The 22,541-nt window shown below is 43.9% G+C and overlaps 1 protein-coding gene and 1 long non-coding RNA gene across 2 annotated transcripts in view; both read right to left on the bottom strand.

The window, feature by feature from the left end:
- The window catches only part of PHACTR1 (phosphatase and actin regulator 1), a 438,449-nt gene that overhangs the window by 190,607 nt on the left and 225,301 nt on the right, over positions 1–22,541 (bottom strand).
- LOC116658203 lies at positions 1,585–17,304 on the bottom strand. The gene is made up of 3 exons (XR_004313425.1): positions 17,169–17,304; positions 8,202–8,206; positions 1,585–1,595 (listed from the first exon to the last, which is right to left on the bottom strand). It is a non-coding gene; the product is annotated as an uncharacterized LOC116658203 (long non-coding RNA).

Here is a 22,541-nt window from a genome sequence, read left to right as displayed (position 1 = left end):
CTGAGAAATCTGGCATGTAGGTTTCCATGGGGATAACTAATCATTGCTTGGATATACAGGGCCATGTTGTCTCCAGGCACTGTTTAATCATTAGTCTACTCCTGTGGTTCTTAATTGGGGCGGCAGGGGGTGGGGGGAGGCAAGGAGGCAGGGGAGACACTTGACAATATTTGTAAATATTTTGGTTGCGACAACTGGGGTGGGGGGGTGTTACTGACATCTGGTGGGCAGAGGCCAGGATATTGCTAAACACCGTACAGTGCATAGGACAGCCTACCATAATGAAGAATTACGTGGCCCAAAACATCAAGAGTGCCAAGACTGAAACCTTGTGGCCTGTAACTTAAAACACATGACTCAGAAGAAGCCAGGCTTCGGCCAACAAGCTCTGCTTTTGCCTCCTGTATATATTGCTGCTCCATCACTGACTCAGCGCATACATGACCATTCACAGCGAGTGCTCCCAATATGTAAAACAGACTGTTCCTCACGACCAACAGACAGCTGTTTTGCCTGTGTGATTTGCCTTGTTCGGGCTCTAATAAAAACAGACGCATTTTTAAAAGCAAATGCCTTGATTTGTTTTAAAGTTCCTAGTTTGTGAGCAGTAGATTCCACTGTAGGAAAGCATTCATCAGCACAGCCAAGCAATTAATCGATTCCAAATGTAAAAAAATGAAGTCATTTATGTATACTGAATGCTGAAACCTCCCCATAAGAACTCCTATTTCACTGAAATGCCACAACATTTCTAAGTAATTAATGAATGTCTTTACATTCTTCATTCTGAAAACATACAGTACCAACTTCTTCCCCCTTTTAGCTAGAACGTACGGAATGCCATGACCCAGGCACTGTGTGAATTACTGCACATGCATTTTGTGCTCACAGCAGTCCTAGGGGGCAGCAACTACAGAAGTTCTCCTTACCATGCTTCAAACTCAGGAAGTCTGCCGATAGGAAATGAGGGCTGCAAATCAAACATCTGACCACAGCACTCACATGCATGAATTCAATCCGAATTCACTTAACAGAATACAATACAAGAAGGAAAAAAGCCCAGAGGGTATCAAGAATATTTATAATAATTACAATACTAGCCACCACTTATTGAGTGCTTACTATACGCTAGGGTCAGTGCCAAATACTTTATTTACATTATCTAATTTGATCCTACCACCAGCCCTAAGTGTGGATGCTGTGAGAGTCATCATTTTACAGATGCAGAAACTGAGGCTTATTCTGAACAAGACCACACAGCAAGTGACACAGCTGGGGTCTGTGTCCTGTAAAATTTGAGAGCCTGCACGAGGGGTTGGCAAACTGTAACTCTCGGTTTAAACCTGGCTTGCTGCCTGGCTTTGTAAATAAAATGTTGTTGGAACACAGACATGCCCTTTCATTTATATATTGCCCGTGGCTGCTTTGGGGCTACAACAGCAGAGTTGAGTAGTTGCAACAGAGACCATATGGTTAAAGCCTAGAACGTTTACTTGCCTGGCCCTTTACATAAAAAGTCTGCTGACACCTGTGTAAACTCAACGCCACCATGCACGCCACACTGCTAAGCACTGAAGTCCTTTGCTCTCCACTTCCTGGGTAAGCATCTTCATTTCCTTTCATTATGACCTCCTGCTTCTATTTTCGTAGCGATCCTGAGGACTAATACCATCCTTCTCTTCAGGAAAGAGCTTGCAGCATGGTAATATTACACAAGTCAAACTTATGGAGTCTGATTACCTCGTTCTGAAATCATTAAGAAGCCAAACAACACACAAAAGCAATGATTGATCATCTACTGGGAACAAGTTACGTGCCAGGAATACAAAAATGAATACAACACAGTCTCGCCCTCCAGGAGCTCCCAGGTAAGCAGGAGAAAAACAGGTACACAGACAGCAGAGAGGCTTTCCCTGCACTACGCCCAGGGGCCTGGGAGTCCAGGGAAGGGATATCTCCTCCTGGGCCAACCAAGGCCTCAAAAGGAAGACGACATCTGAAAAGCCGTTTCTCTTTTTAAGACAAAGGTCTCCATGATAATGAATTAAACAACAGAATTAGGTTTGATTTGTTCAGTAAGTAGAACTATCATTCAGACATGGAATGACAGAGCGAAAAGGAAGTTACAAGCTCAGCCCCTTTATTTCATAGTTGGGAAAACCAAACAGCAGGTAAGCGTCCCCAGTGATGACAGAAGATGACGTCGCCCAAATGCCCAGCACCTGCGAGTACATAACACGCTCCAGAAGCTGCATAGCTGGGTACTTAAGGGAATGACTGTGGAGCCAGATTTGGATTAAGCTTAAACTTCTCTGAGCCTTGGTTTCCTCATCTGCAAAATGAGATTGCCTTCCGAGGTCATGGTGAGTAATACGTGAATGCATATACAGAAAGTGCAAAGAGCTGCCCCTGGCTGATAGTACGTAAGAGTGTGCGCTTCTATGAAAATTAAAAATGAGGCCTGGAAATGAACTAAAACTCCAATCTTTAAATGAGCCCACATTCCACCCTGCCCTTCCATTACACCTATGCCCTTTCCACTGGGGGGATGGCCATTCTAGGCTTTTGTCTTAGATGCTATGGAATAACCTCCTCTTCAGCCTTTATTTCCTATCGTCAAGACACTCTGACACCTCTTTCCACTCCAATCCTATTGTCACTCCCCTCGGCCCAGCACTGATCATCCAATCTCTATCACTTGATCTTGCTCGGCGCCCCCCCCCCCCCGCCCCTCCAGCCCACCTGCAACCAATTCCTCGTGCCTGCTGCCTGCCCCTCCTTGCTCCTGTTCCTGTGAATCCTCCTATGTGGGATTTCTTCCTCCCTGACTTCTGCCAATCTAAACCAGTCCCTTCGCAAACACCCTCCTCCTGGGATTTAGTCCGCGTACTCGCTTGCTTTGGTGAACTCATGGATGCCACTACCCACTCTGGCCTTTAATCAGTGATTCTCAAGCCCAGGGGTGATTTTTGTCCCCAGGGGGCACTTGGCACTGCCTGGAGACATTTTTGGTGGTCACAAGTGGAAGATGGGTGTATTAATCATGTTTTTTATTTTCTGTATTTTATGATACTCTGACATCCTGGGGCCTGGAGAGACTGCCCCTCCCAGAGCTAGCTAACTCCTAGAGATAGTAAACAACTTGCCTGCCAGCATACTTTTCCTCTGTAAACCAAGCAATCCAAAGCCTGTACTTCTGACCTCCTCCCGTGTCTAACTCTCATACACCAAGCAGTTCCTCTGCTCTACATCACCCTGGGGCCGGGTACTGAACAATTAGAAACCACCTCTGCAGCCCTGAGCCCCTCTGCCTCCAGACCAACCGTGGTACTTCCCCACAGGGCCCTGCGTGGTGTGGTGTGCCCCTCCCTTTTAGGAACTGTAATAAACTCTTCTTTCAAAGACACTTGTCTCCGTGTTTGTCCCCTTACCATACTTGAGTAAAACAAGTCCCAGGAACACTTTAAGATCGTAGGTGCTACTAGCATTTAGTGGATAAGGCCAGGGACGCACAGAACACCACTCCTAACCCCAACAAACAAGCACCTAGTCCAAAATGTCAGCAGTCTGGAGGCTGAGAAACACTGGCCTACATCAGATCGCAGGTCTCTGGAGGCCCCAGCCCTGCCATATGGTTCCGTCACATAGCCTGACTAGGGAAACAGAAGATGCACCTAATTCTTAGATTAACTGAAGCAAAGATACAATAAATATGAGAGTCTGATTTGCATCGATTGCCCTTTTAACCAAAAATCACTCAATAAACATGTTTCGCAAAAGTGCAAGTATTTCTTCTCAGTTACCAAGTAAAGTTCAGTGCCATCAGCTTCTGGTCAGAAAGAGAAATTCATCAGCGAACCTCAGGGTTCCGTGTGCGGTTCTGTACTTCTCACAAGCGGGAAACGTTCCATCCATGCAGTACTTTCCATGGGAGGCTTCTACAGCAGTACCTTTGTCTCTAGGGTGTTCATTCATCATCTGGGACTCTCTCTTACCCTGCCCACCACCCCATCCCACCTCCAGCCCCCTCCCCCAAAAAACCCCCACTGTGTGTGATAAAATAAGTTTGGGTAAAGAAGTATCTACACCCCATTTTTGAAGTTTCACTATGCCCATGGGCACACCAAGGGCTCAGGGGTCAACTTAACTTTAAGCTCAGTTTTTCAAATTAGTTTGCTCTTGAAATATTTCACACACTATTACCAACTTATGGAGCATGTGTCAGGTGGAACATGTTTTGGAAAACATGTCACTAAAGTTGACAAAAATTTCAACATGGAACTTTGGAACGTGAGTTTTCAAAGTTTCTCACACTGCAATCAGAGCTGCTCTGGGTCGCTACACAGCAGAGAAGCAGGGCACAGCCCCTGTCACCGTCAGACGCCTTTGGCAGGAGGACTGGTGCTTCTGCAGGTCTCTGTTGGCACAGCCCAGACCCTGGAATTTGGGCAGACCATACTTCCAAATGGCATGGAAGAGCTTGTCTTTTCCGACTTATTACCCTGGAATGGTTCTAACAGTACAGACTGCAATGCATGTAGACACCAGGCAGAAAATTAGTATTTTCCCACAAGCAGTAAGGCTAATTTAAGCTTTTGCATGTTGGGGAGGAGCAAAAGAACCAACAAAATATGACCCTTCCTGTCTGTAAGGAAGCAAAGGGAGGGAGTAAATTAAGAGTAAAGGTGAAGGTACAAAGTACCCGGATTTACAAAGTACCACTTTCTGACGAGTCCACAGTCCACTCTAACATCTTTTATCCCTAAGTCACACACACATTTGTGCATTTAAAAAATGGTGTGATACTTATGGATTTAGCTGGATAGCAGAGGACTGAATTCTGAAGAGGATCTGTACTCCCTAGGGGACCTGGGCCCACCCACTCTGGCTTAAGTCCGAGCAGCCTTTGTCTTTTGGGCAAGGCGCCTGGGTCTCTCACACAGCCTTCAGGAGACTGCGCTTCAGAGCCGGCCACAGCTCTGTGACCTGTGTCTGAACAGGGCTCAGCTGGGTATCGCGGGGAGGCCACGCGCAGCCAGAAGCAGATGGCGGAGTCGTCCGTTCACCGAGCTCAGGGGCTCCCTCTCCTCTTTCACCCTGAGAGGAAGCATCTCTCATCTTCCCAGCCCTGCAAGTCACACAGCCCGCCCCGGTCTCCATCCTTCCACCATCACCGTGAACAGAGAGGAGAACGCGAGGAACTCAGTTCCTTCAACCCTTTGGAATGTAGAAGCCAGTACAAACAGATTGAAAAGCACAAAACCCACTGTGTTTTCTATTTTTGAAAGATTTCCAGAAGCTTCCTGAATATTCTGGAAAAAACAAGTATGAGCCTCCTCTCCTTCATCCCCTTCCGCAAGAAGGGAAACAGAGGCTGAGACTAAGTGATCTGCCTGAGGCCAGTTTGTGCCAAGGCTACTGGCACCGAGACCGAGAAGCCCGACTCCCAGAGGATGCTTTGTTTTCCTAAACCTCCCCTGGAGGCTGCTAATTCCTTCTCTCTGGTAAACACTGCCAGGAACTGCACTCCTAGGATTTTGCAATAAAAATAAGCTGTGTTTGCTTTCTAAAAGCATGGTGGGAATCCTCCCAGTTAAATCTTAACTTTAATTTAGGCCATGACATTTTCAAAGTAAATTTGTGCCATTTCATTCATGGTGACTTACGTACTTTAAACTAGTAACATACACAGACCCATCCATCATACTTATGGTTAAGTGCGAAGTGTCATTTCTGTTTGGTCCTCAACACTTGCCTATAAATCCAATGGTGAATTTCAACAATGTTCCATCAACAATGTTAAGAAAGAAGCAAGACGGACAATATGCCTGATCCAACTTGATTTTGAGCAGTTGCTTTTTTTTAAAAGAGGTGATTATTAATGTTGGCATGAGATTAAACATTCCTCTTGAAATAATTTGAACCTAAAATCGTTAGGTTACTACCCATTTATACATGATGCAATGCACATCTTCAGCCAATATACACATTTTCCCCAAAATTAACTCTAGCCTGCGGTATACCCAAACACATACACGCAAAAACCTATTAACTTATTTGGTTAAATCTTATTCATGTCACAAACTGCTCTATTGGAAGTTTCATCATCTTCATAGGGTAAAAATTTGGGATATAATGTCCCATTATAAGCTGACACTTATATTTTAGAAATACAATAATCATGGTTTATATATGGGAGTCTTCTAAGGTACTTGTAAGTTTCCTCTTCCAAAGAGTAACTCTCATCTTTGGTTATATCTCTTGTCTTTTATTCCTTGAATATAGATACTCCTTTCTCTATGTCTTCCCTCTTCTGCCTTCTAGAAAAACTTGAGAAAAATTAACCTAGGCACATGGTCCAATGACTACCACACTCACCAGTACTCCGAGCTGTTCCTGTTGTCTTAGCACAAGAAACCTGTGTTCACATTCATGCTTCCACCTCAAAGACCGGGGCGAGGATGGGGAGGGCCCAGCAGCCCATCATTTCCACTTCCACTGCAAAGGGCTTTCAGCTGCAAATATTAAAATCTGTTCCTCTGAATTCAGTTTTACTTTGGGTAGTGGTGTTCTGACCACAGGCTGCCTAACAGTGCATGAATAATTCATATCATGGCTAGCTGGAAGCTGCAGCGAACTGTTCATTCTGGACATGAAAACATTAGAGCTTTGGGCAAGCAAAAAGGTTCACTATGTGTTCATCTGGGGGATGATAAGCCCCCGTCTGTGACTTGTTTGGTTTTCTTAAGTGAGCTGGCAAAGGGACCCATCAATCAGTGCGTTACTGAAATTTGGGGAGGGTCATTCCTGAATGCATGGCAGACCCATCACGGTGCCCACAGCCAAGACCTGTTCTGGAGACATCCTCTCATTAGGTGGAGTAGCCCAGCTTATCAGACAACGAAGTTTCCAAACATATAAACATAACCTGCACTATCTGCTGCCATAAACAGACTTTAAGTTTCTCAAGAAATCAGCCAATTCTGGTACATGCCCAGCCTGTCAGTGACGGATGGTCGCTAACTGTGTGGCAGATTTCACTCCTCACTTGGTGCCAGGAAATCCTGGTGCCAGCTCTTACTGGGAACACCTTCAGAATCTGGAGGCCTCACTACAATGCAGATCTCCATAATAATTCCAACCAACCAGCGATTGAGTCCATAGGCTGTTACTCCCCTTTTAAAGTTTATTTCCTATTACCTCAATTCAATCAGGCTTTGCACTTCTCTTTTCTTGCTTGCTCCTCTGTCTTTCCACTTATAACCTTGGAGCACTGTTTTAAGAAGGTCGCATCAGAAGCAGCTGGTGCTTCACTGAAGACCACGGTTGTACTTGAAATAACATAAGGACTAAGCTAAGAGGGGAAGGGGAGCAGAAGGTTACAGTCCTAAAAATTAAAGTTAAAGAACGGGAAATTTTTTTCCCCTCCCAAGAGTCCTTGCTGAGGTTCCAGCTTGTTCAGAAGATAATTATTTGAGTTTACAATTACACTGTGGGTTGCAAAATAATTACTGGGAAGGCACAGCTCCATGTGCCAAAACAGCAGAGGCGACCGTTCTAAAGTTCACACCGAAACAATAACAGAGGCAAGAAGGTTAGCTCTTCAGTGGGGATTAGAAATCCATCCCCTTTGTCACATGCACTAGCCTGAAGCCCACATAAAGGTCAGGGTGGGGGTGGGGACAGCAAAGCTACTCCACCAACCCTCCTTCGAAGAGTTGTTTCTTGTCAGGTTGATTTTAATTTTAAATCTGTCCCTCTGCGTACACTAGGACATCAAGGAGCCTTTTAAAGAGACAAAAACTGCAGTTCTGGTGATTCTGTGATCGGAATCACTGTCAATTCTAAGATTAGATGTGGTGCCAGGATGGTTCAGCAGCCGCATCTCCTAATTATAGGAGCTGTGATCTATCAGGGTTGGGAGGATTTTGTTTGATAAGGGCTAGAGAGTAAATATTTTAGGGTTTGCGGGTCTCTCGGGCAGCCCCTCAACTCTGCAGTTTCAATGCAAAAGCCACCATGGACAGTACGTAAATGATTGTGCTTGGCTGTGTTCCAACAAAATGTTATTTATGGACACTGACATCTGAATTTCATGCAAGTGTCTTGTGTCACAAAGTATTCTTCTTTTGATTTCGGTTAGCCATTTGTAATTGTAAAAAACATTCTCAACTACAAAACCAGGTGGAGGACTTACAGACCACAGCTTACGAACTCCTGCTCTAGACGGGTTTTAGGCATCTCAACATCTTCAGGGAAGAGAAGTAAATTTATCTCACAGGTGGAAGACACTCAAGACAGAGGTAACTCAAGAGTGGGCAGAGGGCACCAGTGGTCCCTGAGGCTTCCTCATTCTAACCAAACACACTCTACCACATCATGTCCCCTTTCACTTTTTAATGAATTGACAGTTTGCTTTCAGTGTTCCTTTCTGCCTAAATTTTCCTTGAAGGGATTACTTTCACATTTAATCAACGCCTTTAAGAAGTTAAATCTTATTGGCCAAAGCAACTAATCTCTTCTTAGAGGGTCATATCTCAGAAGCAGCCAGTCCTGGCTGCACAGGTAAAACTGGAGAGACAGCCCAGGTACAGCAGCATCAGCAGGTGACACGGAGGAAGCCAGGCCCACTGACCCACCGTTTCCTCTTCTCTAAAATGGTCACAACACTATTTCAAACCTTAAAAGGTTGTTCTGATGATTACAACGAAATAATAGGTGCAAATTATAAAGTGTAATATATTTATGTCTAGGTTTTCTGAACTTATTGGCTTTCTTAAATGGACTGAATACTTGCTCTTTGACCACCAATTGATAACCTTCTCACTTTCTCTCTTAATCCTTCAGGGTGGCTATAATCCAGAACACAGATAACAACAAGCACTGGAAAGATGGAGAGAAATGAACTTTATCTTCATTGCTGCTGGGAATGTACAATGGTGCAGCCATTTTGGAAAAAAGCCTAGCGGTTCCTCAAGTGGCCAGACATGGTGTTACCCTATGATCCGGCAACTGCACCCCTAGGTGTGCACCCAAGAGAAATGAGAACACACATCTACACTAAAACTTGTACATGAATGCTCAAAGGAGTATTACTCATACTAGCCAAAAAAAAAAAAAAAATGGAAATGACACAGACTGATTAGTGGATAAGCAAAATGTGTCATACCCCTACAATGATTCAGCGATAAAAAGAAATAAAGTACTGCTATGCCTTCCAGTGTGGATGAACTGTGAAAACGTTATGGTAAGTGAAAGAAGTCAACCATACAGAACCACACGGTGCCTGATCCCCCTTATGTGAAGTGTCCAGAATAGGGAAGCCTGTAGAAGCAAGACATAGATTAGTGGTTGCTCAGGTCTAGGAGAGATAAGAGGAGTGGAGGGATAGACTAAGGGGAGTGAGGTTTCTTTTGGGGGGTAATGAAAATGTTCTAACACTGATTGTGGTGATGGATGTACAACTCTGAATATATTAAAAGTCATCAAATTTATATACTTTAAATAGGTGAACTGTATGGTGTGTGAACTACATCTCAATAAAGCCACTAAAACTCCAATGACATTTTTCACAGAAATTAAAAAAAAAAAATCCTAAAACTTGTATGGAACCACAAACAGCTAAAGCAATCTTGAGAAAGAAAAGCCAAGCTGGAGGCACCACACTTCCTGATTTAAAGTGTATTACAAAGCTATAGTAATCAAAACAGTACAGTACTGGCATAAAAACAGACACACAGATCAATGGAATATAACACAGAGCCAAGAAATAAACCCATGCACACATGGTCAATTACTTTATGACAAAGTAGCCAAGAATATACAATGAGGAAAGGCCAATCTCTTTGATAATTGGAAAACTGGAGAGCTGTATGCAAAAGAATGAAACTGGACCCCTATTTTACAAACTACACAAAAATCAACTAAAAGTGGGTTAAAGTCTTAAATATAAGTCCTGAAACCAAAAAACTCCTAGAAGAAAACATAAGGGGTAAGGTCCCTCTATTGCATTGCATAGGTTTTGGCAATGATTTTTTAAACTTGCATCAAAAGCAAAAACAAAACACACACACACACACACACACACACACACAAAGCAAAAACAAGTGGGACTACATCAAACTAAAAAGATTTCACAAAGCAAGGAAAACTATTAACAAAATGAAAATGCAATCTATGAAATGGGAGAAAATATTTGCATCATATATCATATCATATATATGCTCAGGGATTAATACCCAAAATATATACTCAGCATATATAAAGAACTCATACAACTCAATAGCAAAAAAACCCCAAAACCAAAAAACCCCAAGGAATCCAATTAAAAAATGGGCAGAGGATCTGAACAGACATTTTCCCAAAGATTTCAAATGGCCAACAGGTGCATGAAAAGGTACTTAACATCACTAATCAGGGAAATGCAAATCCAAACTACAATGAGATCTCACCTCACACCTATTAAAATGGCTATTATAAAAAAGACAAGAAATAAGTACTAGCGAGGATATGGAGTAAAGGGAGCCCTTGTGCACTGCTGGTGCGAATGTAAATTGGTGCAGCCACTATGGAAGAAAAGAATGGAGGGTCTTCAAAAAATTAAAAATAGAACTACCATATGATCCAGTAATCCCACTTCCGGGTATATGTCCAAAGAAATGAAAAAAAGGGGATATTGATGAGATATCCTCATTCCATTATTCACTGTTGCATTATTCACAATAGCCAAGACATGGAAACAACCTAAGTGTCCATCAACAAGTCAATGAATAGATTGGAACTGTCCCATGAGAAAGAAGGAAATCTTGCCATCCGTGACAGCATGGATGGACCTTGAGCACATTACACTAAGTGAAATAAGCTAGACAAGTAAAGACAAATACCACATGGTGTCACTTACATATGGAAACAAAAAGTCAAACTCAGAAACAGAATAGGAAAGTGGTAACTGGGTTGCAGGGGAAATAGGGAAACGCTGGTAAAAAGATACAAACTTTCAGCCATAAAATGAATTCGTTCTGAGGATCTAAAGTTCATGATGACTACCACTGATAACACTGTGTCGAATTACTGAAATTTGCTGAGAGAGTAGAACTTAAATGTTCTTATACACAAAAAGGTAAAGATGAGAGGTACTGGATGTGTTCATTAACTTGATGGAAGGAATCCGTTCACAATGTATACATATATCAAGTCACCACATCTTACACTTTAAATATCTTACAAATTTTTTCGTCAATTATGCCTCAAAGTTGAAATTTAAAAAAACAAATTTAAGCTGTTAAAAAAAATCCTCCAGGACATCTTGCATCTCAACCTAGACCAAGTCCCAACTCCTCCACGTGGTAACCAAGGCCCTTCATGATTGACCTCTACGTATTTCTCCAGGCTCCTTCCTCGTCATTCCCAAGCCTGTATGTTCTACCCCAGTCATCCCAAACAACTGGCCGTGCAGTCGCTTTAATAAATGAATAGAGTTACTGAATAGATCAAAAGTTAATATATATATTCAAATGTTGACCACATTTTTAAATGCCTATTATCTGTGCACTCTTCTAGACACTGGCGATACAGCAGTGAAGACGAGAGACGAGAGACCTCTGTCCTGAGTAGTTTACACCTGATGCCCCCTGTGGGCCTCCTGACCTTTCTCTCCACCTGCTCTTCATCCTGCCGGAGTGACTCTCCCTCAGGCGGCTCTGCCAGCCTAATCCTATGCATCTTCCCTGATGACCTCACTGGTCTCTCTCAAGACGATAGAGTCCCCACCCGTGTCTGGAGGATCCTGAGCCTGCCTCTACGTAGCAACGTCCCTCACTTGACTGAATTTCTCAAAGGCCAGGAACTCATCCTGATCTCTCTATTTGTACATCACGCTCACTACAGGTACCGACGCTTGCTACGTGAGGTCACAATGCTTGTTACACCTGCCTCTCACACACTTTAAAAACGTCTGTGCATGTGTTTGTCTACCTGTGCTATGTTATAATGTCTCTGAGGGTAAAGACCATTCTATCTTACTGACTTTTATATTTCCAGTGCTTACCCTGGTACATAAAAATGCTTCACAAATATATTGTTGGGAAAAAGAAGGAATTGCCCCAACATATGTTTCCAGACTACCTCACGACATTTTCCACATTCCACTAATACTACCTGTGGAACTTCTCTCCTCTCCCAAACAAGCAGTTAAATCTCTTTTCAGTTAAATCGGTTGCAGTTAAATGTGATTTTTTTTCTCCTTACCAAAATGCCCTTTCCTCTTCATCTAAGAAAACTCCTCCATTAGGTCCTAGTCCAAATATCACCTCCTCTGGGAAGCCCTCCTGCCTTACTCACACAGTTAATGGCCTCCTCCAATAATGTAGCAGTTTACTTTCCTGCTGCTCTAAGGTCCCGACTTCAGAGACAACAACTGGTTGTTGTACCTGTTGGCACCTGAGGGGGCCCTACACACACAAGCTGCTAATTTTATAAATGAACGTTAACAGAATCAATCAATAGCTCAGTTATGTGAGTGCAGCCTGCCCTCTGTATCTGCAGATACACAAGCCACAGATGCAGAAGGTGGACTGTAGTCATTGCACTAGGCCATTTTACATAAGGGACTTGAGCATCCCTGGACTTTGGTACAAAGTGCCTTGAACCAACCCCCTGCAGATACTGAGGGATGTCTGTACATGATACTTTAATAGAATTTTAAGAGTGCAACTGCATTAGAATTCCCCAGTTCTTTACAGCCCCTCCTAACACCCCACTAAGCCCTTCTTCACCTCTTCACTACTGTTTGAGCACATGCCTTTCTTTTCAGGGTTCCACACAACCGTTACTCTCTGCCCAAGTTAGAGCCTTTAGATACATATGCAAATCATTTTACCTAGGAAGAAAAGATTATGATTGCTAAAACTCTAAAATCACCACAACCAAATACTTTTGACATAACATAATGTTGAAGGAGCTCCTCCCCGATCTCACTTTTACTTTACTTGTTTTTATTAGAAATACACGTTTTCACCATTAAATACTGAGTAGAACTGGTGTTTTCATCTTGGACCCAATCCAGGGACGTTTAATTACAGAAGAGACCGAGGAGTACAGTATAGCAGCAGGAAAAACCCAAGACAGAACTGGACTTGGCAGTAACAATACAGAGGCTAGTACTCACAGCTCATACTTCTCAAGCACTTTCTCTTGCCAGGTATCATGCTAAGTGCTTCAAACCAAGTATCTCTTTTCATCCTCACAACTCCATGCAATAGATAATATCACGGTATCCTAGAGCCATTCAGCCAGCAAGTGGAGGAGCCGTTATTTGAGGACAGTGAGATTCCAGGATCCAGCCCTAGACTGGATCTAAAGGCTACTACTACTAAAGGCTTCTTCCTCCATCAAGAGACAGGCTCTGTTGGCAGCCCTGGCACCAAATGGCGGTTGAATTTTGGAGGGCTGCTCACCTAATCTTTATGCTCTTCAGTTTTCTCACCTGCAAAATGAAGGATCTGACCCACAGAAACGCACAAGGCTTTCTTTTCTAAAAAGGCTGTCTTGCGGAATGAAGCAAGTCAAAGCAACAGAAGTATAATCACAAACTGTTTTTGTTCTAAAAGATACTGGAATCCATTAGAAAACATGTCAAATATTTCTAATCCCAAAAACAAAATTTGGAAATGTGTCTAGTGAGTCAACAGATTAGCCAATTTGTATATGAATACTTGAAGAACAGAAATCATATTTAGTGAAATGAAGACAATCTTGAAATATTGATTAACCACATGTAAAAGGCACTGAGTAGCAGCTGTAATCGACACGTCCTATTTCTGACACGTCCTATTTCTAACTATTTACTTTGATTACTTTTTAAATAGGCCATTATAAGATAGAGGCTTCAAAATATTTCTAAAAATTGTTTTTAAAATGTCTTATTCCTACTAAAATTACTTGAAATTATATCTTAATATATAATTATTAGTGACGTTATAATTCCTACAATAATTTCTCACTACTAATAGGCTCAAAAGGAATTCAAATGAGAATGGGAAATACATATGAAATTATATATGGAAATACCTTGTCTTGAAGAGATTTCTCCCTAGTTGATTTTTAACTATTTGTAAATTAAGTCATGTTCCCCTTTGACTTCCAATATAAGTTCAGTGATAATGAAGTTATGGTTCTTGTAGTTTTACAATGTACATAACTTCTATCTACTTAGCTAAAAATTTCTTCTCATCTATTCCTACCAATGCCAGCCTCTCTATCAAATAAGGCAGATAAAATTAAATGTACTAGGAAACTGAACAATTTCTTCTACTTCTGTATCTTAATAAACCTGGCTTATCAAGACTACACATGTATGTAACACAGACACACACACACACATCACAGTTCTTTCTACATTTGGTATAGGTATCATATAAAAAAATCAACTTGATGGCATAGTGAAAAGCTCTTTAGTTTTAAATACAGACAAGGATTTCAATCTTTGTTCTACTTTTACAATGGGGCCTTTACAATGAAGTGCTATATAAGCTGTTTCCTCATCTGAAAATGGCTTCAGTTATTGAACCAAAACAACAAAGATGAAGGAAACACAAACTGTCTTTGGCCTTTAATGGTGAACTGCATTCTATGATTTTTAAAAGTTATTTTCTATTAAAAAATAAAGTCAGCAAAACATCTTTAGAACTAGTTAGTGGACATCAGGAACGTTGGGAAACAAGAACCACTCGAGTAAAATGACAAGTGTTAAAATGCAGTTTTACATTTTATATATGTTCATCTAGCCAGGGAAATTTTTCCTCTTAAAATTTATTCTCTATCAGCCAAATACTCTTAGTTATATATGTTGTCTTTAGGCTGAAAGTTATTAAAATCTACTTTCAGCATGTTTAAACATGTTTTGTGTAAATGTATTTTATATATGAAGAAATTAAGAATGAGACTCAGGGAACAACGCCTCTAAAATTTTCCTTGTGTAAAATTTCAAGTGAAGGCTTTCCAGTTGGACCAGAATTTTCCTTGGTTGCTACTAAATGGCCCCCTTGGTGCTGAATGAGAAAATTAACACATTTACAGTACTGAACACAACGCAGGTATGCCCCACCATAAGAAATGTCCTCCTCCATGGGGCCCAACCAAATCTGTCGGCATTACTACAATCTTTACTACACACTTCCTTTAATAGCTGGCTCTCCTGGCATACAGCAAAGATGACTCAAACTGAAAACAGCTTCTTGAGAACTTAGCTAACAGAACACCCACTCATGACAAACTATCTTTCAAGGTCAATCCTTGCAAAAAGTGAAATTTATTTGAACTTCCTTTCCTTTCTCAGTGGGCAGTGCTGCTTTGGCCTTTGGTAGTAAAAGTAGAAGGGTTAAAGCTCCTGACCTCATTTGATTTCAGCGACTAAAGGAGAGCACCACCCACTGGAAGGCAGGATGAGTGGGTGTAGAATTCAGCGAAAGTTAGACACCACAACGTGAGGTCTCCCCTACACAAGAATCCTTTAAAATTAAAGGCTTTAGTCATTCCAGGTGATATGTGACCATCCATAGGTAGCTCCTTAAGATATTCTGGGGGGTTTGAGTCTGTATAGATGGTGCATATTGTAAGCAGCAGCACTGTGTTAATAAGTATACACATCCTTGAGTGTAGATACAGACCTTTCCTGACTGTAGCAACATTCAGCGGTCCTAATTTAAATAAACCCCAAGGTTGTGGAAGTAACCCATTTGAGAAGCAATCCAGTCAACGGAGAGATTTAATAAATATTCTAGCCTGCATCTCATTCTCTGTTACATTAAGTAAGTCTGGCTTTGGATTATCCCGTGAATCCATTTATATTCCATAGGAGTCATCAGCTTATAAACTAACCAAAGGACCAAACACATGCGGTGTGTGCTGCTCACAGGAGGCTATCCTCCCCCAAACCTAACAGGAGCTGCCTTCCTGCGTTCAGTGCGCCTGCCTTCCTCCTGTATGGTGGCAGTTTTCCTCTTGGATGCCTAGTACCATCCTGCACAGCCTCTCCTGCAGTTTAATCAAAGAAAAGTATAATTACGCTAGCAAGACTCTAATTTTGAAAAGACATTAGCCAAGCCACAGTCACTTCATTAAGCTGCACTTTGGAGGCCAGCAAGGAACCAGAGGGAGTGTAAGTAACGTGTATCCTTCCAAAGGGAACAAGCGAACCCTGCCTGGTTGACAGGAAAATCTGCCTGCCCAAGCAGGTGTGAGTGGTCAAGCAAGTCAATGAGCTTCAGGCTGGCCAGTAGCTAATGCTCTCCCTGCAAAATCTGCTGCCTAAAACTTTTCTGAGACCTTCAGTGGCCCTCCAGAGTCTGCTGTGAGCTGCTTCGGAACCGCCTATTGGATCCTGTGAAATGCACCGCCACCCAGGCGCGTCCACATCTGCAGAAGCTTCCGCCTGGTTCTTTCTGCCCAGTCTCTGGCAGCCCGGCACCCTTTCACCGCCCTGCTTCAGCTCAGATTCGGTGGGGGAAACTCTTGCTCGCACAAACACAAGGCTCACCTGGAAGAAGCCGCTGCCCGCCCCCTCCCCCACCTCCCACGTTTTGGCCATTAGGCATCCTTCCAAAAGGGGCCAGCAGCGGCTCCAAAAATCACGGCCATGTTTTACTCTGAACGGACATCATTCAGCAACTCCACAAGTCTCTGGGGCGCTGGGCGCTGTGGCCGAGGCCAAACCACCTCTCCAAAGTGAATTCACCCGAAGCCCACATCTGTAACACAGCCCAACAAAGCTTATATCCTATCATAACGAAAGGATGGGAGAACAGCTAAGAAGCCCAGAAAGCTAAGAAAGCGAGTGTAACCATCTTTTTAAAGCTAATAATGTTGCCCCGGACAAATCCCCTTAAATCCCCACCTTTTCAAGAGAAAAATCCCCGAGTTGCCCCTTTAACTGTTTCAAACCCCTCTTTGCGGGGAGCATTTACATCTATGGTCTATATACGGATGCGGTACGAGTTTGGCTCCGGGCAGCACTCTGCAAAGTGCCGGGCGAGCGTCACGCTTGGGTAAAGGGCGGCTGTCCCCGCAGTTCTCCAGGCAGAGACGCCGGCGGTGCCCCTAAACTGAGGACCAGCAGAACCACCTCCCCGCCTCCCGCGCTCGCCGCCGCCCCGACGCGCCCCGGCCCTTACCGTCCCGGGCGTCCTCCCCCCGACTGCAGTTGCTGCAAATGTGTTTGATCTCCTTGCCTAGTTGACAGTGGATCACAAAGGACACGTTGTTGTTGTTGGGGGCGGGCTCCTTCAGGGGCTTCATCCTCAGCAAATAAAAAGCTTTCTTTTTGGGTCTCTGGGCGCTCGCGCCTGGCACCGCGCCCTCCCTGCAGCACCGCGAGCGGAGCGCAAACCTCCCCGGCTCCGCGGCGCGCGTGGGCTCCGCCATCCGGCCCCCGGGCGCCCCGGGCCGGGCGCTGCTCCGGGCCCCACGCGCTGCCGCTCGCGCCCCGCCGCCTGGCCAGCATGCCCCCGCCACGCCCCGCACCCGCGTCTCTCCAGCCACGCGACCGCAGCGGGGCGGGTCAGGGGAAGGCGCCGAAGGGGTCTTGACCTCGCTGACCTCCCCGCCGGAGCCAATCCGGATCCCGCGGCCGGAGGAGGGTTTCCGGAAGGCGCTCCTCGGTCCCACCTGAGCCGCTCCACGCCCACCCCTGGCGCGGCCTCACGTGCGCATCCTCCCCTGGCAGCCCCACCCCTCCGTACGTCTCAGCACCAGCGATTCGAGCCTGCCGGTTTTGCAGCTACCTTCACTCTCTCGAGCTCCAGAGACGCCAGCCTCCCCCTCCCCCTTTTCCTGAAGCCTCACGCTGCCAATTGAAAGCAAGATGTACCCCACAGAAGGTGGCTGCTCTGGGAGCTCTCGGGGTGCAAGCGCCTCTCCGGGGCCAGAACAAATTACTGTTCTCCGGTGGATCCAACCCACAGCCCTGACTTTAACTGGAGTCGACAACCTGTTACAACATAATTGATGTTTTCACGTTCAGTAGAAATTCCCCGGCCTGAAGGGGGCCTTACACCAGTGTCAGTAAAACTTAGAGCGAACAGGAACAAAAAAAGGCTACTTTTATCAACCCTCAGAAACGACAACTTGCAACTTTGGGATCCCAGCTAATTTGGCTGAAGCTTCCCCAGCTGTTTTAGCACAGTGAGTAAGATTTAGCAAGGCCAATTACATCAATCGAGATTTCTAAAGAACAGTGTCTTTAAGATGGCAAATCCATGGCTTAGTAATAAAAGCAGCTATAAATTACCATGCCATTGTTTGTTCTACTTTTTTTTTTTTTTCAAAAGGATACTGTATCTACGTAATAATCCTGACTCCGGTATTGTGAATACTGCGTCACCTTTTAGAGAGCTAAGGCTTTGAGAAGCCTCATAACATAACCGCCTTGTGTGCTTATTCTGAAAACAGACTTTTGCGACCCCTCACCCCCCCCCCCCCGCCCTGAGATTCTGGTTTAGTAGGTCAGGATAAGGCCCAGGAATCTGTAGTTTTAACAAGCTCCCCAGGTGATCTTGATGCAAAGCATAAGTGGGGAAAGAGGTGTTTACAGCCGGGTTTAACTGGTCTGACTCCAAGCTCTATTATTCACTCAACACCCCATTCCCTGTGAGCCACAACCTTTGTCCTCTTTTCCTGAAACATTTTCTATTAAAGGATGCACTATCACCACCGATTGTTTCCAGGAACTTCTACAAAGTGAATTTATTTCACATAATACCCCGTGGCTGACATTTCCACCGTTGCTCTCTCCTCCTGGGCAAACTCTACATGTCCAGCTCACCTTCTATGGAAAAGACTCAACTACCTACTGGGGATCTTAAATTACTGTGTTATCATGTGCTTCTGATCACCCCAATTCTCCCACTCGCTCATTTATATTACTTCTCATCTGCAAAGCGTTCTGCCTAAATCAGCACATTTTGAGCTTCATTTGCATTCTGTAGTGAGGAATGCCAGGTGTCCAGCTGCCATGGCCTGCTCTAGAAGATGTCAGGGAATCCTAGTGTTGGAGTTGTGCTCTCTTTAATTACATCACAATCAAGTCTCTTTCCCCATGCCCATCGGGGGCCTTCAGGGACCCCCTCCCTTCTCACCTGGATGACCAGCCAAACCATAGTAAATCTCACTGCTTCTGCTCATGTCAGATTCACTTGGTCCCTGACTAATCATAAGCCTTATCTTGGAGATGGCCAAGGATTCATTGGCTCTTCTAGTGGAGTGTAAGGGGGAATTTATTGCTTTGTGTTAGGGCAAATATTTGTTATTCTCTTTTTCAAATCCTAGATCCCTCTCCCAAACTGTATCACCACCTAACTACCTTCCGAAAAGGAAAAAAAAATTTTTTTCTTAAATGAATTTCTGAAAAATTGCAAACCTTTTCCACCTTACCCTCTGCCCACAGATCAGAACAGCAGACCTGCATACACCCTGCATGGTCTTGTCAAAACAACAGAGCCCGCAGCAACCTTTTTTCACTGGCTGAATACTAAACCAGACCTAAGAGCTCAGGTGTCTCTACTTTAGTTGGCCACGTGACGTTGTAGCATAGAGAACACTGACACGGCCATCAGCTGAGTCTCAAATATTAACAGGGATGCCCCGCAGTTGTGGGAGCTCTTTATTCAAGTTCAGTGTATAGAAGCCTAACGTGTAGCTCAGAGAGCTGTTCTCTTGTTTGGTGGTTCACCTTCCTAAACAGTCTTCCCTGAGTTTGCAGCTTCTGAATGTGTCGGCCAGGATGGTATCCACCAGCCACATGTGGCTATTTACTTTAAGTTAATGCAAATTAAATGAAATTAAATTTCAGTGCCTCAGCTGCACCAGCCACAGAGTCACATGTACGTGGCGGCTACTGTGCCAGACAGGGCAGGTGGCAGGACGTTCCCGCTGTCATTGCTGCAAGCACTATTAGGCCTTGCTGCCCTTAGAAGACGCAGTCAAGCACCTACCACTGAGCTACACCCCGGGCTGAATTCAGAAGCTGAGAAGCAGTCTTCTGTTGTCACAAGGGCAGGTACATGGAGAGGGGGCCAGGATGGAAGGTAACTTAGTGCTGGCAGCATTTTGGAAGAAGATGGCTGTGTCTGGTGGCTTCTGACACCCCCTTTCCTCTGACCCTCAGCAGCCGTCAGAACAGGGGTGCACACAGGTCTCGTGTTTTTTCTTGGCCCTGCTCTGTGCCCTGAATGCTACCTCACTGAAGCCTTCTTCCAATACCCATTACTCTAATGTCCCTGTAACTCCCGGTGCCAAGACGTGTCCTATACAGAGTCCGTGTCTGCTCCATCCCGTAAGACAAATCTGTGCTTAATTGTGATCCTTGTAATTATGGCTCAGCCAATGATAATCATCTCCCTGCAATAATAATGGGAAAAATGGTCATCTTGCAGCATTCCTGAAAAAACATATAGTATTGTGGGATTTTTTTTCACTTTTAAGAAAAAGGAGAGAAACACTGAAGGGACGGAGAGTCCAGAGCACTCTATCACTTACATCAGGGGTTCTGGTTCTCAATGCAAGGCTATGCAACTTGCACGGGATTTTTACCCAGATGATCGAAATGGGAAAGAAGAAATGCAGCTTCTCAAACTCTACCCCAGAATTTGTAAATTAACAAGACCTCCTGGTGATTCAGAGGCATATTAAGTTTTGAGAAGCACTTGCTAGGAATCAGCCTGGAAATAGTATTAATTGTCCACCAGTGGGGCACACATTTTGTTTGTCCCATAGAAAATACCAGATGGGACCCCTGATATCATAGAGCTTAAAATTTAATAGGAGAGGGTACGCACTCAATGAAAGGACCTATAACAAAACACACCCTGCTGAAAATACGTGTGCAAATTTATAACTAGGAGCAGCCCTGGAGAAATATGCATTTACTATCTGAGTTGGAGTCGTGTGTAAAGGGAGTTCTGCAGTGATTAATGTGGAAGATTAATTAATGGAGCTGATGAAGGAGAATTTCCCTGGGCAAGTTGGTCTGCAGTAGAGGGGTGGTGGCAGTAGTGGTGGCAGTGAGCAGAAGGCAAGCTTGTAGGCTAGAAGGAGTTCACGGTGGGGGCGGGGTAGGGAGAGTCATTAGTCCCGCAGGAGAGTTACACCCAGCAAGGCAGGGTGTTAAAACTGAGCTTTCCAGAAGACACCACCATTAAGATGACGGGAAGGCAACCGCAGACACTGAAACTCCCCAAGTCTGAATGTGACAAACAGTGTGCAATCAACTTGGACCAGAGGTTTTGCTCTGCTTTCTGTTTCTCTATGCCCCACCCTACTTTTAATGCTCAATAGTTATTAGGTTTAAAGGAAGTCAGAATCAAAGTTAAGGGTACAAATATGGAAATGCTCATACAGTGCTTTAACTCTTATGAAAAAGATAGAGTCAAAATACAAAGTAGTAATGTCAATACAAAGCAAGCAGTGGAAACATTCAACGAGAGATGTACTTAGAGAAGTATCACTACACGTATTTGATGTAAGAGAAGAAAAAATTTTTTTCTTCTCAAGCTATCCATTACATTTTCTTCCTGCTTCTGTCTGCCTCCTTTCTTGCCCCTAAACTCCCACTGTAGGTCCATGTCAAATCCCTGGAACCCATGAGTAAGACTTTATTTGGAAAAAAGTTTCTTTGCAGATGTAATTAAGTTAAGGATCTCACAGGAAGGAGGTCTTCCTAGATTATCTGGGGGGACTCTAAGCCCAATGACAAGTGTCCTTAGAAAAGACACAGGAGAGATACAGAGAGAAGACACAGGCAGAAGAGAAGGCAATGTGAAGACAGGCAGAGAGTGGAGTGAAGCAGTCCCAAGGAATGCCAACAGTCACCAGAAGCCAGAAGACAAGGAATGGGATCTCCTTCAAGAGCCTCTGGAGGGATCACGGCTCTGCTGACACCTTAAATTTGGACTTCTGGTCTCCAGAACCATGAGAGGATAAATGTCTGTTGTTTTAAGCCACCAATTTTGTAGCAATTTGTTACCACAGCCATGGAAAACTAATACACTCCCTAACTATTAACAATATGTTACATATCTCAGATAAGAAGAGCATCTATTTTTTCCTAAGTTTGATCTAAATGTAATATGTTAAATTCTAAATGTAATATGTTAAAAACCAGAACTGTAAGCTACTCTACAAAGTACAAATCTAAAAACTGCATTAAAAATTACTGCCAAACGGTTCACGGACACAGAATTGTGCTCCACTACTGCTACTTCTGTGTGCGTGTTGTGTGTGTGTGTGTGTGTTGTTTTTGTGTTTGGTGTTTTATTTTTATTTTTGCAGATGCTGGAATGGAAGTATGAAATGGAATGGAAGTAGGCTGTCATTAAGAAGGGGTTACAGCTTCCAAGCTTTTTTATAGTTAGTATAATGCATTTATATTCTGAGCAAGGAGACATGATCAGAGCTGGCTGTGGGAGGCTGGTGAAAATTCTTTAGGCAATTTGGTGACGTATAAGCAGAGGTCGTAATCAGCCCTTGTGCATTGGTACAGCTGTATGGAT

Source organism: Camelus ferus, chromosome 20, assembly GCF_009834535.1.
Source record: "Camelus ferus isolate YT-003-E chromosome 20, BCGSAC_Cfer_1.0, whole genome shotgun sequence".
Lineage (NCBI taxonomy): Eukaryota > Metazoa > Chordata > Mammalia > Artiodactyla > Camelidae > Camelus > Camelus ferus.
Note: the sequence above shows the minus strand (reverse complement) of the source record. Positions and strands in the feature narration are given on the sequence as shown.